The following is a 13950-nucleotide window of genomic DNA, read 5'->3' as shown; positions in this document are numbered from 1 at the left end:
ATTTGAAAGTATTCGTGGAGTGCATTTGAGAATATTTATGCGGGCATTTAATATCATAGGTAGTACAACTGAAAATATTTGTGAAATCAAGATATTTAGAATTTTCGAGAAGCTTGATTTAAAACATAAATTTATAAGTAATTCAAACCATTCAGCATATGATCCTTCCGAGGCTGTAAATATGTTGACCTCTTTATTGGCCGATAATTCTGGCAAGCCTGCATTCAAAGAAAAATTATGAGTTTTGGGGGGAGGTTGATTCGTATTGACTTTGAAGCATTGACTCTTCATACTCCTTCTTTCTTCAACTTAGTTTGGACTTGCAATCCCCGTCTATTCTAAATCTTGGCTAATAAATAACAGGAAAATATTTGGTGTAAAGGTTCATATTAAAAGTAATAAGATAAATTATATATATATATATATATATATATATATAATAGTAAAGAATTTCTGCAAAATTTTAGATTGCGACATGTCGTGAAACGAAGCAAACGTTCTTTTCTGGAGTCTTTCTTCAACCTGATTATTCTATTTCCCACATACTCTTCAATTTTCTTGACGTCTTCTTCTAATGTTGCCCGCAAAACTGTCCCAGTTTTGGTAAAGAGAGATAATGATATTTCATCATGATAACGAAAAGACCGAACCATACGTAATTCGTGAATACATTCCTTGAGAATTGAAACAAAGGGGCCGAGTCTTTTACTGGTTGCCTAGGTATCCAACATGAACTAGACTATACGTACTTATCATATACGAAATAATAATAAGAAGGAGGGAAATGAAAATTTTCTGATAATGTGACCGAAGCCGATACAGGTTGCCTACGTATCCCACCAAGGGAATCAGGCCAGGCGTAGTTCATAGTACATAACAATGGGATCTTCTTTATAATTTTTTCTAAGTGACCAGACCCGATATGGGTTTCCTACGTATCCCGCCAAGGGAATCAGGTCGGAACGTAGTTCTTCAATATTACATAAAATATTACATGAAAACAATATAAAGGCTCCTAGACATAGTATTTCTTAATCGCATCTGAATTGATGGCTTTCGGCCATATCTTTCCGTCCATTTCTGCTAGAATCACCGCTCCTCCAGTCAACACTCTGTGAACCACATAAGGCCCATGCCAATTAGGCGCAAACTTCCCCTTAGCTTCTTCTTGGTAAGGGAATATCCGTTTTAACACCAATTGTCCCGGCTTGAACTGTCTCAGTCTTACCTTTTTATTGAAAGCTTTGGCCATCCTATGTTGATAAAGTTGTCCGTGACAAACTGCACTCATTCTCTTTTCATCAATGAGCATCAATTGTTCATATCGGCTTTGTATCCATTTGGCATCACTCAACTCAGCTTCTTGGATTATCCTCAGGGATGGTATCTCAACTTCCATTGGTAATACTGCTTCTGTTCCATAAACCAAAAGATAAGGTGTTGCCCCAGTCGAAGTCCTAATCGTGGTGCGATAGCCAAGGAGGGCAAACGGTAAATTTTCATGCCAATGCTTATAATTATCAATCATCTTTCGCAATATTTTTTTGATATTCTTGTTGGCAGCCTCAACTGCTCCATTCATCTGTGGTCGATAAGGAGTAGAATTGCGGTGAATGATTTTGAACTTATCACATATCTCATGCATCAAACCGCTATTGAGGTTAGCTCCATTATCTGTTATAATCGAATGGGGGATGCCAAATCTACAAACTATGTTATTGCGAACGAAATCTGTCACCACCTTTTTTGTCACAGACTTATGTGAGGATGCTTCTACCCATTTTGTGAAGTAATCGATAGCTACCAAAATGAACTTGTGTCCATTTGATGCGGCTGGCTCAATAGGACCGATGACATCCATACCCCAGGCTACGAACGGCCAAGGAGAACTCATCACATTGAGTTCATTCGGTGGAACTCGGATCAAATCACCATGAATCTGACATTGATGACATTTCCTCACAAAGCGAATGCAGTCTGTTTCCATAGTCATCCAGAAATATCCGCCCCGCACAATCTTCTTTGCCAAAGTAAAACCATTCATGTGTGGCCCGCAAGCACCCCCATGTATTTCTTCAATCAACTTGCTCGCCTCTTGGGAGTCAACACACCTTAATAAACCTAAATCTGGAGTCCTCCTATAAAGGATTTCTCCACTTAAGAAAAAGTGATTTGCAAGCCTCCGCAGTGTTCTCTTTTGAATATTGCTTATGCCTTCTGGATAATCTCCTTCTTTGAGATACCTCACAATATCATAGTACCATGGTTCTCCATCTATTTCTTTATCCACATGGAAACAATAGGCCGGTTGATCCTGCACATTGATTTTGATTGGATCTATGTAATTCTTGTCTGGATGTTGAATCATAGAAGACATGGTTGCCAAGGCATCTGCGAATTCATTTTGAGCTCTAGGAATATGCCTGAACTCTATCTTGATAAATTTCTTGCATATTTCCTTCACACATTGCAAATAGGGGAGTATCTTCACATTCTTGGTGCTCCATTCGCCTTGTACCTGGTGAATCAATAAGTCTGAGTCACCTATAACCAACAATTCTTGTATATTCATATCAACAGCCATTCTGAGTCCAAGAATACAAGCTTCATACTCCGCCATATTATTAGTGTATAGAAACTTGAATTTCGCTGAGACTGGATAATGTTGACCTAATTCTGAGACAAGCACTGCCCCAGCACCGACTCCTTTAGAATTTGCAGCACCATCAAAGAACATCCTCCACCCATGATATTCTTCTAAAATATCCTCTCCAATAAATAACACCTCTTCATCAGGGAAATAAGTTTTAAGAGGTTCGTACTCTTCATCCACAGGGTTTTCAGCAAGATGATCAGCAAGCGCTTGTCCCTTGATGGCCTTCTGAGTGACATAAATAATATCGAATTCACTTAGTAAAATTTGCCATTTTGCCAACTTCCCCGTTGGCATAGGCTTCTGAAATATGTATTTGAGTGGATCCATCCTTGAGATGAGAAAAGTGGTATACGCGCATAAGTAATGTCTTAACTTTTGTGCAACCCAAGTCAAGGCACAACAAGTGCGTTCCAATAAAGTATACCGGGCTTCATAAGGCGTGAATTTCTTGCTCAAGTAGTATATAGCCTGTTCTTTCCTCCCAATTTCATCATGTTGTCCTAACACACATCCAAATGCATTGTCCGATACTAACATATATAGTAGCAATGGTCTCCCCGGTTTTGGAGGCACCAAGACGGGCGGACTAGACAAGTACTCCTTGATTCTGTCAAAAGCTTGTTGACAATCTTCAGTCCATTTAATGGCAGCGTCTTTCCTCAACAACTTGAAGATTGGTTCACAAATTATAGTCGACTGTGCAATGAATCGACTAATTTAATTTAGTCGACCAAGAAAACTCATTACATCCTTTCGACTCTTTGGAGGGGGCAAGTCTTGAATAGCCTTTATTTTTGAAGGATCCAATTCTATGCCCTTCCTACTCACAATGAAACCCAACATCTTTCTAGCAGGGACACCAAATGCACACTTTGCAGGATTTAATTTCAGATTATACCGCCTCAACCTATCAAAGAACTTCTTCAAATCTGTGAGGTGATTGGAGCTCTTTTGTGACTTGATAATGACATCATCTACATAGACTTCAATCTCCTTATGGATCATGTCATGAAAAATGGTAGTCATAGCTCTCATGTATGTTGCTCCTGCATTCTTGAGTCCGAAAGGCATTACTCGATAACAATACACTCCCCAAGGTGTGATGAATGCCGTTTTATCAGCCTCTTCTTCATCCATTAGAATCTGATGGTAGCCTGTAAAGCAATCAACAAATGACTGCAACTCATGCTTTGCACAATTATCAATAAGTATGTGAATGTTTGGAAGTGGAAAATCATCTTTCGGACTGGCCTTGTTGAGGTCTCGATAGTCTACACATACTCTGATTTTTCCATCTTTCTTTGGAACTGGCACTATATTAGCTAACCATGTAGGATACTTTGTGACTCGGATGACGTTGGCGTCGATTTGCTTAGAAACTGTTTCCTTAACTTTTAAACTCAGAGCAGGCTTGATCTTCCTTGGCTTTTGCTTGACTGGGGGACAAGATGGATCAATTGGCAACTTATGTAAAACAATGTTTGTGCTTAGACCCGGCATATCATCATAAGACCATGCAAATACATCCATATATTGTCCCAAAAGATCAATAAGTTCCTTTCTTTGAGACAGAGTCAAATGGATGCTAATTCTTGTTTCTTTCATTAGTTCTGAATCTCCCAAATTTACCGTCTCAGTTTCATCCAAATTTGGCTTTATTTTATTCTCAAAATGTTCAAAATCTTCAGTCAACTCTTCAGGTTGCACCTCTTCTTCATATTCCGCAAAAGATTGCTCGGTATTTGAGATTTGTTTGCTCATTTCATTACATGTCACATTCTCGGTATTGGCAGATTCATTAATTTGCTCGCTGAAAGGGAGTAAAAATAAATAAATAAAATTTATAATTAAGTACAAAATTTTGAATTTTAAAGCAAAAAATATGGCTTAGATGTGGCATTTAAGATTTCAAAAGTGGAGGCAAAACATTTAAAGATTCTTAAACATGATTCAGGCCTCAATTTTGAATCATGTTATTTCATTAATTCTAATACAAACATCTACCAAGATTTTTGAGGAAACGGGGATGGGTTATAAGTCCAATTGTTCAAAGCATCTCCAGGCTCCACATCCCATATGGTCGGAATCTCGGTACAATCCTCCAAGATCATGTTGCATTCCATTTCTTCTATAAATAAGTTTTTGAGTCCTTCCACGAGGGTGTTTTCAGCGTCTTCCTCTGATTCCTTTATAATATATGCCTTGGAAAATGACTGATTCAAGTGCGGAATGGGATGGGGCAATGAAATGTCACCTTTCCTTTTGAGATCGGCCAATGAGACTTCTTCAGGAGTAGGCTTGTATCCCAAACCAAAGGTGTATTTCTGGCCCGACAATTGAATTGGTTCCACTATTCCACCTAAGTTCACTCCAAGACCTCGACCAGGCATGAAACCATTCTTCAACATTTCCCAAGCCACCATCACAAGCACACGTGGTAACTTTACCCTTTCGGTTTGATGAACACACATAATCTCTTTAGTATGGAACACAGACCCATCCAGTTCTTCCATACTTTCAACAACAGGGATTGAATTGTCAGGATACATGGAATTACTACCTTCTCCATGAACAATAATCTCGTGGCGGTTCCAAACAAATTTCAAATTTTGGTGCAGGGTAGAAGGGACCGCACCAGCCATATGGATCCAAGGCCTCCCAAGCAATAAATTGTAACTAGCAGGTATGTCCAATACTTGGAATTCTACCACGAACTCCTCGGGTCCAATTTGCAGTGGCAAATCAATTTCGCCAATGACTCCCCTTTGTGTTCCATCAAAACCTCTAACCCTCACATGGCTTTCACGAATTTTCCCGATATTAATTCCCAAAGCTCGAAGGGTATTGAAAGGACATATGTTAATAGCTGAACCATTGTCAATCAGAACTCTAGAAACAAACTTGTCCCTACACCTGACAGTGATGTTCAATGCTTTGTTATGTCCTAAACCTTCAGATGGTAATTCCTTTTCGTGAAAACAGACTTTGTTTGCTTCCAAAACCTGCCCTACCATGGCTGAAAGATTCTCACTTGTGATATTGGCCGGAACATAAGCTTCACTTAGAACTTTCACCAAAGCGCTCCTGTGAGTTTCAGAACTCATCAATAATGACATCAAGGAAATTTGGGTGGGAGTCTTCTTCAACTGTTCAACAACAGAATATTCTTTTGTTGGCATTTTCCTCCAAAAATCCTCTATTTCAGCTTCTATCACAACTTTCTTTTGGTTAACTCCCTTATTCGGTACGATTCGTGCAACACCTTCAGGGGCATAACATCGCCCCGATCTTGTCATTCCGGCAGCAGCAGCTTCTACAACTACCCTTCCTTTCCCTTTGTCCTTTGTGTCAGTTGAGTAACTCCAGGGAACTGCTTTAGTATCAAAATGAGTTGATTGAGCAACCAAAACCGTAATCTTAGGTTTAGGAACCAAAACTTCCACTTCAAATGGCGCTCGCGCCTGGATTGTGATAATGGGAGCAATAAAGGCAGATGCCATAACATTCTTCTCTTCTTTGATTGGCAAAATAGTCCCTTCCAAATTGCATTCTTCATCAATGGTGATCATGTTCACATTCTCATGATTTGGAAGAGGATTGTTATTTACATTGGGGGAAGCACCTCTGAGTTGAATAACTCCTTCTTTGATCAATGCCTCAATCTTGTCCTTGAGAGTAAGACAGTTCTCGGTGTCATGTCCAGCAGCTCCAGAGTGATTGACGCAATGCTTAGTGTTATCATACCATCCGGGAAGGGGGTTGGGAATTCGTGCTTGGATTGGTTGGAGTATCCCTGCAGTTCTCAACCTTTCATATAGTTGGGATAAAGGTTCGGCTAAAGGTGTATAGGTTTTGGGTGGTCTTCTTTCAAAGTTTGGGCGGGGCCTTGGTGGATTTGATGGGCAAATTTGTGTTTGATAATGGGATTGAGGTGGGTATGTTGGTCGGTATTGTGAGGGATTTGGATAAGTGGGCGCTCTGGATGGATAATATATTGGCTGAGTGGTGTAAGCTGGATAAGGGGCGACGGAAGGCTGGTAATATGGCTGAGGGACTTGGGTATACTGACTATGGTATGAAGGTTGGGGTAAAGGGTTTTGGTATGTTAACATTTGGTTTGGCCTACGTTCCTGGATGGTCATGACAGCAGACACTCCGTCCTTCTTCTTCTTAAAGGCTCCTCCAATTGAATCTGACTGAATTGCTTTACTTGTTGCTTGCAAGGCTGCCAAATTAGTGATTCTCCCAGTTTTAATACCTTCTTCAATGAATTCTCCCATCCTTACCACTTCAAAGAACTTTTTTCCTACCACGCTTATCATCTTTTCATAATACGTTGCATCTTTTTGAGATTGTATAAAAAGGGAGGTCATCTCACTTTCTGTCATCGGAGGTTGAACTTTTGCAGCATCTGCTCTCCATCTCATGGCATATTCTCTAAAAGGTTCTGTCGACTTTTTTTCTAATTTCATCAAATAGAATCTATCTGGTATGGCCTCAGTGTTGAACTTGAACCTATCCATGAAATCCTGTGCCATGATACTCCAACTATGCCATTTCTTCGGATCTTGACTTGTATACCAATCCAGTGCTTCTCCTGTCAAACTCCTTATGAATAATTTCATTCTAATGGCCTCATCTTTCCCCACTCCAACTAGCTTGTCACAATACGATCTTAAATGAGCTCGTGGATTTCCCTTCCCATCAAACACATCAAATTTTGGTACTTTATATCCTGCAGGCAACTCGACATCAGGATGAACACATAAATCCTCATACTCAAACCCTTCGCACTCTTTGTGAAGTTGGATACTTTTGAACGCTTTTTTCAAATTACGAATCTCCCTAGCTACACTTTCATCTGTTTTTGATCTGGCCTTTCTCTCCATCTCCTCATACGGATCGACTTCTGGCATGGTTGGTATTGGAGTAACGAAAGGTTGAGCTTCTATTACGTATACTTGTGGCACATATTGCATGTTAGGAGTTGTAGTATGTGTCACAGGTATATGTTGGATCGTTTGGTATTTTTGGATGAGCGGGTTGGTTTGGGTGAGTGGGGTTTTTTGGGTAAGTGGGTTAGTTTCAGTGAGTGGAGCTTGGTTAAGTGTAGTTTGGAGGACTGGAGTTTGGGAAACATAAGGGGTAGTGAAAGGTAGTGGATTGGTTTGTTGTGAGTTGATGTTTGCGAAATTGACTTGTGGTTGGTTGACGGGTTGTTTAGGAGCAGTCATATTGGTTTTGAAAGGGGAAGGATTTGGAAGGAAGTCTTGAGGCGAGGGAGAGTCAACAGGTGGAATAGTTGCATCTGCCCCATGTTCGGGAAGTGGTGTATTTAGGCTAATGGACAAATTGGTAAGGTTTCGAAGTCGATCGATCTCTCTTTGCATATTGGCCATTTGTTGCATCAGGTTAGCAATATGTTCATTATAAGAAATAGGATCCCTTCCTTCTGAAGCCTCAGGTTCATCTCTTGGGATAGTGACAAGTCCTAAACCATCTTGATCGGATGCACTTGAACCAGTCATATCGGTGGGTGATCGGCCTTTTGATCTAGTGAAGTATGGATGATCCGCCAGTTCGCAGTCAACATGAATCAACCTTTGGGGAAATAAATTAGAAAGGAAAAAGAAACCTCTGTTAAACAAAAAGAAAAGAAATATATTAGTATAAATCGAATAATCAATTAGGCAAATAATGTTGGCAAATAAGGGAACATGTACCACATAGCAAATAAATTACATAGTAAGAAGAGAAATTAATAGTACAAATGCGACCTAATATGCACGGGACCTCTTTTATGCCAAAGGTGGGCCTAAATGCCAAATAACGAGATTTATGATAGGTTGATCCAAGCCATTAACTTGAGATAATTTGAGTTTGGAAGACAAAAAAAAATCCAATTTTCATTAAACAACAATAAAAGAGTACAATAATCAACAAAATACATAGAAAGATGACAAAAAATGGAAACAAAGACTTTGCCTAATTCTTGCTCTTAATCAAAATGGTGAAGTGGATGAAGATGATGCTCCAACACTGTTAGATCCTGCTCTCGCATTATCTAGAATCTGTATTATATTCACCATTTGAGCCCACATTTCTGGTGTAACTATTTTGGTTCCAAGATGACAGTGTCGTATCCAAATCGTCGTCCTAATATCCTCAAAGCCTTGTTCACCTTCCGGGCTTATGCTATTGCGATCTTCTCGAAGCCATGCCTGATATTCTGGAGTTCTTCTTGCTGGTCCATCTCCTATCTCTAGCGTGATGATATTATCCCATTCATGAAAAATCTTATCAACTCTAGGGACTTTAAAGTCCGATTCGAAGGAAATTTCAAAAGATTTCATATTTGCTTGTAGAGGAATCATTTGTGCTTGACCGAACTGTTGAAGCACGCATATTGGGGCATATGGTTGGAGACCTTCCAATCCAATGAGCTCGATGTAGTAAAATCCTCTACACCTTATGAATGCAATAGGACATGAGAGTAGTGGGTATTTCCATTGAATTTGGTCACTAGTGCGAGAAATCAAGAATTCGTACCAATCATTAGTACCAACTGGAGACACAAACTTTTTCATCCTATCATAAAAACTGTTAATATGACTTGTATTACTAAAACATATGTCTACCATGTCATCACGTTGGTAAAAATGTTCCATCGCCCACATTTGCAAAAGAAGATTGCAACCTTCAAAGAAACTTGTTTCTCCTCTTTTACACTTTCCAAGGGCTCGAAGTATTTCAGCCAAAATCATAGGAACCAAAGTGATTTCCTTTCCGTCGACTCCTTTGAAAAGTGCTTTAGCCACATAACATATACAAGTGCTAATCTTCCCATGTTCTTGTGGAAATACCAAGGTTCCTAGTAAAGCCACAGCAAATGCAATAGGACGGTTAGCTTGCCAATGGGTAGAGGTGCAAGAGAATTCTTTTCTGAATAACTTGTAACTGTCCGAACATCCATACCGCCCATATAAGTAATCCAAGGAAACCCAATTGTGTTTGAAACACCCTAGTTTCCTAGTGTTTTTCAATCCTAAGTATCGAAGAAATTTCTTCCCTGATTGACCGTGTGGGATAATTTGACTTCTTCCTCGATACTTCAAACTAGTAAAATAGTAGATTTCCTCCAATGTGGGTGTTAACTCAAAGTCTTTGAATGCGAACACAACACGATTTGGATCCCAAAATGGAAGTAATGCGCTAACCACATGATTATCCGGGGAGACCTTGAATAGCATAGAGAGGAAGCCCAATTTTTTCGTAATTGCTGATTTCTCGATGGGGCTAAAATTTTCCCACCATTTCTTCAATTTGTACGGGACACCCTCGACCATCCTAATTTTGGGTATTTGGGGAGTTGAATCCATCCTACAATACAAATTAATAAAATGAGGACACATTTTCCAAACTCATTATGTCAAAATTAGCTTGGATCAGTCTATCATTATCACGTTTCATAAAATATGCTTATTGGTCGTTGGGTCATGAAACCCGTCGACGTATGGGTGGTTTCTTAAATGTGGAATTGACACCTTGGGTCAATCCACCTAAGGCGTATGAATGCATGACTTAGTTCGAAGGGAAGCACAGCTCTAACTTATGTTTTTTCTAAGATTTGGCTTACTAGACAAAAGGTTCCCGAGTGGACAACTCGAGTGAGAAGGCTACGCGGCCACACGGAAAAAGATCCGGACACCCCGCGCATACGCCAACTCTCCTAAATTTGGGATTTTTGAAAAAACTTTGTGGGTGCGCAAAACACACCTCACGTGTACGTGTGATAGTGTCAATTTTCCAGAATTGGAGGAAGTATGAACGGAATGACAGTTTATATAAAGCAGTAACAAATATTCAAATATATAAAACAACAAAATAATTGCAAACATACATTAATATCAAGCAATAGCAAATAAATAATCATAACATAAATCATCAAACAATTAAAAAAAAGAAAAACTAAAAATATAAAGAAATTCAAATTATTAACCTAAGTCTGTTATGGTTTAGAACCTTTATGTCCCCAGCAGAGTCGCCAAGCTGTTATACCCCATTTTAACTCGAGGTCAAACGGTGTACAACGTATTGATGATTCCTAAATTATTTAATTTTAAGGAGTCGCCACCTAATTATTTTAAAGGTAAATTATGATACCTAAATAATTAACTTATTTAATGCTAAAAAATGATCTCCGATTAGTGGTCTACTTAGCTTATGAGATTCTAGATAAGGGTTCTAGTTATCCTAAAGGGAAGGGGTTAGGCATCCTTCAAGATTCGTTAAAAACGATTACCGGCCAAACTTAGGTTCAGATTAAAACTATAAAAAGTTGTTCAAAAGTTTTGAAAATGAAGCTTAGTAATTACATGGAAAAAGATTTTTTGAACTTGAAATTATTAGGCAAATATTTCTTATTGCATGAAATAAGTGCGTGTTTAAATGCGGTATTTTTTACAAATAATTTAGCCTTAAATAAAAATATAGGTTTCTTTTATTATGATGACCCATTTTAATTAAAAGTTCACAAATCTAAATATATATGTAATGTTAGCTATTGCATTAGTGAGAATATATTCACATTATAAAAGCAAATTTAATTAATAATACTAATAATAGTAGTAATAGTAATAATAGTAATAATAATAATAGTAATAATAAGACTAATGATAGTAATAATAACAACAACAATCATAATAACAATAATGCAACAATAACAATAACAATAAAAAATAATAATAGCCATAATAATAATAACAATGATAATAATAATAATAAAGTATAATAATAATAATAACGGTAGTAAAAAATATATAATAATAATAATATGATAAATAATAATAATAATAATATGATAAATAATAAATATAATATGATAAATAATAATAATAATAACAGTAAATAACAACAATAATAATAATGAATACAACAATGATAATAATAATAATAATAACGATAATAATAATAATAATATGATAAATAATAATAATAATGACAGTAAATAACAACAACAATAATAATAAATACGATAATGATGATAATAATAATAACGATAATAATAATAGTAATAATAATAATAATAAAAATAATAATAATAATAATGATTATAACAATAATACCATAATAATAATAACAATAATAATAATAATATCCATAAAAATAACAATGATAATAATAACAATAATAATAATAATAATAATAATAATAAAATATAATAATAACAATACTAACAGAAATAAAATATACTAATAATATTAATAATAAAAATAGTAAAATAAAAATATATATATATTACTACTACTACTAATAATAATAATAATGATAATAAAATATACTAATAATAATGATGATAATAATAATAACGAAAATAATAATAATAATAATAATAATAATAATAATAATAAAAATGCTAACAGTAAATAAAATACTACTACTACTAATAATAATAATAATAAAAACGGTAATAATAAAAATATATATTACTACTACTACTAATAATAATAATAATAACAAAAATAATAATAACAATAACAATAATAATATTAATAATGATAATAGTAATACTAACAGAAAAATAAACATACTACTGCTTCTCTTAATAATATTAATAATGAAAATAATAATATTAATATGAATAACGAAAATAATAATAATAATAATAATAATATTAATAATAATAATAGTAATACTAACAGAAAAATAAACATACTACTACTTCTATTAATAATATTGACAGCGAAAATAATAATAATAATAGTAATAACAGAAAATAAAATATACTAATAATTAAAATAACAATAATAACGACATCAAATAAAAAGACACTGATAATAAGAATAATAATAACAATAATAATAAATGCTGAAAAATATAAGCAGCCCGGATTGACACTGAATATGGCAATCTTATTCGTTTGTTATTTTAAAAGATCTAGGATAGCGACTCCATGTGAGGGTAGGATGATTATATCGAGTCTCAGATCAAGACTCCATTTTTGCTCCAGGAATGTTCATGCAAACAAGAAAAATAATGACAAAATTAGCAAGATAATAATTTAGGATAACCTTTTATGATAATAACAATGAAAAATAAAAGAAGAACGGAGTAAATATTACCTGTTGCTGGGCAGTGAACGGAAATGCTTTGGTCACGAATATATCCTCGTTTTTCAAGAAAAATCGAGTTCAAATTGAGAGAAAATTCAAAAATTCTTTTACAAGAAGATACTTAAAATTAGAGTGTAAGATTATTTTTTTTTGTTCTTCCCTCTTCTGTCTATGTCGTGTAAGTCCCTTTTGAATTTAGAGTGAGTACCCTGTCTATCTCTACCCCCAAAAAATCAGAATGGTGGATGTTATATATATATATATAAATGTAAGGATGGGCATATTAAAAAAAAATTTATTATAGGGGAATATAGGGGCACGCGCATGGAAATAAATAAATAATATACATTTTTTGAGAAGGCAAATTGGAGGTGGCGTCGGCATGCGTGGGTCAAGGGGAGGGGACAAAGGCTGATAGAATAGTTAATTAATAATATATATATATATATATATATATATATATATTTCTAAAAAGGAAGAGGGGACACACTTTTCATTTTTTTGTTTGTTTGTTATTATTATTAGATGGGGTTAGGGGAAGGGTTATGATAAATTATTAACAATATGTGGGGAGAATGCATGCGCATAGAGTATTGGAATAAAGTAGGGAAATTTTAGGATTTTGGGGTAAAGGTGATAGGCATGTGCTGTAGCTAGGTGTTATATAATGTTGAAAATGGTGTATATATTCTTGTGATGTTATAAGGAAAAATGTAGAATGCTGGTTAGTTTAGGAATTAGATAGATGCATGCATAGACTTATATTTTATATTTTAGTATAACAAATGAATGTAATGATTATGTTAATATAGTATTATTTGGGATATAGTAGATGAATATATGCGTATATATATTAACACACATGAGCCGGGAATCATTTATCTTGCGGAAAGTGCCCACTTTGAATGGTCCAATACGAATGTCTACAACTTTCCATGCAGTACTGTACATACAATATTTATTATATATAATATTTGGGTATGAACATATTATTATTTTATTTTATTTTATATATATATTATTGTTTTATAGAAAGGGACATATATATTAGTACAGTAATAGTGTTGGAATATGGGTGGCATGTGTGGGGTATATTTTTTATTGAAAAAATAAAAGTAAATTTATAAAGTGTAGAAATTTAAGAAACTATTTAATGATTTTAGTATAGTAATGTGTAAATTA

General features: G+C 35.5%; 1 pseudogene; it reads right to left on the bottom strand.

Annotated features, from left to right (window-relative positions):
* Positions 1 to 1015: 1015 nt before the first annotated feature.
* On the bottom strand, positions 1016 to 8184 carry LOC129903649 (uncharacterized; annotated as a pseudogene).
* Positions 8185 to 13950: the final 5766 nt, after the last annotated feature.

The sequence above is a fragment of the Solanum dulcamara genome, chromosome 9 (assembly GCF_947179165.1).
Source record: "Solanum dulcamara chromosome 9, daSolDulc1.2, whole genome shotgun sequence".
NCBI lineage: Eukaryota > Viridiplantae > Streptophyta > Magnoliopsida > Solanales > Solanaceae > Solanum > Solanum dulcamara.
Note: the sequence above shows the minus strand (reverse complement) of the source record. Positions and strands in the feature narration are given on the sequence as shown.